The sequence below is a fragment of the Quercus suber genome, unplaced genomic scaffold (genome assembly GCF_002906115.3).
Source record: "Quercus suber isolate HL8 unplaced genomic scaffold, Cork oak 2.0 scaffold_174, whole genome shotgun sequence".
In the NCBI taxonomy this organism is placed as follows: domain Eukaryota; kingdom Viridiplantae; phylum Streptophyta; class Magnoliopsida; order Fagales; family Fagaceae; genus Quercus; species Quercus suber.
This window is the reverse complement of record NW_027069634.1, coordinates 688,673-691,987: the sequence shown is the minus strand read 5'-3', so window position 1 is coordinate 691,987 and position 3,315 is coordinate 688,673. Positions and strand designations below refer to the sequence as shown.

General features: G+C 34.9%; 1 long non-coding RNA gene across 1 annotated transcript; it reads left to right on the top strand.

The window, feature by feature from the left end:
• Positions 1-1,873: 1,873 nt before the first annotated feature.
• LOC136069503 (uncharacterized) lies at positions 1,874-2,814 on the top strand. Its single transcript, XR_010630706.1, has 2 exons — positions 1,874-2,228; positions 2,402-2,814. It is a non-coding gene; the product is annotated as an uncharacterized LOC136069503 (long non-coding RNA).
• Positions 2,815-3,315: the final 501 nt, after the last annotated feature.

The window sequence follows — 3,315 nt, the reverse complement described above, 5'->3', positions numbered from 1 at the left end:
TTATTTTACTTGGCATAATTGGGATTGCTAGCTTAAGCTTTGACTTAAGTAGTATGTAGCACATGAAATCAAGTATGGATTAGCAAGGAATATCTTGGAAGACATTGACTTAGTCTTGAATGACCTTTGTCACGGGTGTCTTTAGGGTATTTGTTAATAAATAATTTTATAAAAATTTTAACACAACTTTCGTGGAAAATATTAAAAGATGTCAAAAAATTTTGTTATTTTTCTATAAATTTTTTAAAAATATCCTAAATTAATACCTTTAAGGTATTCGTTGACTTTTTCTTTACTACGTAGTTAATAATTGCAAATAGATACTAAATTGTTGATAATCAAAACTTTATTTTAATATTGATGACATTCTTTTCCAAAATAATAATAATAATAGTAATAGTAATAATAACAATAACAATAAAGACAAAATAATTTAACATACTAATTTCAAAAATATATATAATTTTAGAGAAATGTTATGTTTACAATATTTTCATAGTACTTTTACAACAATTCTAATTAGTAACTTATTACAGGTTGTTTTTGGTGGAGCAAAAAAGTCGTTCAATGGTAAATTCAAATTATAACTAATAACAACTAATTACCTATGATTTGTTAAGAAAATATTGTAAAAATATTATGAACGTAACACTTTTCATAATTTTAAAAATTTTTCAGTAGAGTTAGATCATAAGCCAAGAATATTGTCTTTTTCTTAGGGACGAATATTGCCTTTTAATTGTCAATAGTTGCCCGAACATGCACGTGGATAGGATACTTAGAGTCAACGTAGACTCACATCGGGGAGGAAATTGCAACGAAAGGAAAAGTAAACTTTCCATAATTTGGTATGATATTTGAAAGAAAAATTGAGAGGAATCTTTCAAAATTTTCTCATCATCTCATTTAAAAGGAAATCCTTGATCTGAGTTGCAGAACTCAATATAAACAGGGAAATATATGGCTTTTTTTATTTTATTTTTATCAAAGATTGGCTACCCACCCATGGTAGATGGGTTCAAAATTTATTTTTAAAAGATAGCATTCCTAATCATCATGAATGGTGGATGGGATTCACCCTTCATGTGTAGATCATACTTTATTTTATTCTCATACAAGTGCCTTCTTTACCGATGATTCCATTGTTGTGCCACACTGTTTCTTCCATCGCTTTCATTGAAATATAAACGACATTGTTTCATTAGCTAATATATAATCTACATAGCGTTGGAAACCACGTCATAAAAAAGCACACTCGCTTACATGCCTCATGCACCTCCCATTGCCTAGCCATCGGTGCTACTCCAATCCTAACATCGTTTGACCACCATTTTGGTCACCATCCATGTGCCTCACACGCCGGTCATCTAATACAGTCTCTCGAGCGTTCTATATGTGTCTATTAAAAAAATTTATGGAAAAAAAATTTTAATTAAGAAAAGGTAATAAATTTGTTTCTAAAGGAATAGGCAAACTTAGAAACAGAAAAGAGCTAAGGACCTCTTGTACCTTTTGGGTTCATCATGTAAAACTCCTCTTGAATCACCTCTTGTCTCTAGGTATTGAAGATATTTCTGAATCAAAGACCCATGCATCCAGCACACGTGAATTAAGGCTCCTTGAATCAAGCAATCACACCAAAGCTGGCAGCCAAAGTCAAATACGTACCAAATAAAGGAAATCCTTCAATGGGATATTTTCATTTAATGTAAATATTATAATGGGATATTTTCATTTAATGTAAATATTATAATGGCAGATTTGTTGCCTTTCATTGTGTACAAATTCAATATATATATGAAAGTCCCTACCACACATTATGCAGTGAGTGGGAATTACGAATCACTCTGTTTTTATATGGTATCAGAGCACTCGATCTCCACCACACTCTCAGTCCTCTCATCAAGGACCATCTTATCATGGACATAACCATAATCGTGGTCGGGGGCGTGGACGTAATGCAGCTAATGGCAACTCACGTCCGATCTGTCAGGTGTGCAAGAAACCTAGCCATATTGCTCTCACTTGTTACCATCGCTTTGATCATTCCTTTCAAGGTGTATCTCCCAATATGGCTGCCTTTGTTGCTGGTCCTCCATCTCAATTTGATGCTAATTGGTATCCAGATTCGGGGTCCACAAATCATTTGACACCTGATTTGAGTAATCTCAATTTACATGCTGAAGAATATCAAGGACCAGACCAAATTCGCGTTGGGGATGGAACAGGTTTGGATATCAAACATGTTGGTTCTTCAAAATTGCTTACTTCCTCCGCCTCTTTCCCTTTAAAACATGTTCTCCATGTTCCTGACATTCAAAAAAATTTAGTTTCTGTTAGTCAATTTACTCGTGACCATGATGTTTTCATTGAATTTCATGCTAACTATTTTTGTGTCAAGGACGAAACCACGGGGAGACTTCTTCTTCGCGGTCAATGTGAACATGGACTCTACCCATTCCCTGCCTCACTTTCATCTCTCCGATCCCCTCAAGCCTTTCTTGGAGTACGTGTTCCTCTTGATGTGTGGCACTGTCGCTTTGGACATCCTGCTCATCGCACTGTTCAACGCATTATCTCTCGTTTCTCATTACCAGTTGTCAAGAATAAAACTGATGCTGTTTGTGGTGCTTGTCAACAAGCTAAAAGCCAGCAGCTTCCCTTTCATGATTCTACTTTTCATTCCAATGCTCCTTTAGATTTAATATTCTCTGATGTTTGGGGACCTTCCCCCATTTGCTCTATTAATGGACATCGATATTATGTTAGCTTTGTGGATCATTTTTCTAAATTTACTTGGCTATTTCCTATTAAGCTTAAATCTGATGTTATGAATGTTTTTAAAGTTTTTCAGTTGCATGTTGAGCGTTTATTTGATAGAAAAATAAAAGCCATTCAAACTGATTGGGGTGGTGAATATCGCTCACTCCATAAGTATTTCTCCTCTCTCGGTATTCTACATCGCTTATCATGTCCTCATACCCATGAACAAAATGGTACTGTTGAACGAAAACATCGTCATTTGGTTGAGACTGGTTTATCTTTACTGGCCAAAGCTTCCATACCTCAGTGTTATTGGGATGAAGCATTTACTACTGCATGTTTCCTGGTAAATCGTTTACCTTCTCCGGTCTTAAACAATGTTTCCCCATTTGAAAAATTGTTTCAAGTTCAACCTGATTACTCCTTTCTAAGAACTTTTGGATGTGCCTGTTGGCCATATCTTCGGCCTTATAATGCCCACAAAATGGACTTTCGCTCAAAATTGTGTGTCTTTTTAGGTTACAGTTCTTCTCATCGAGGCTACAAATGCCT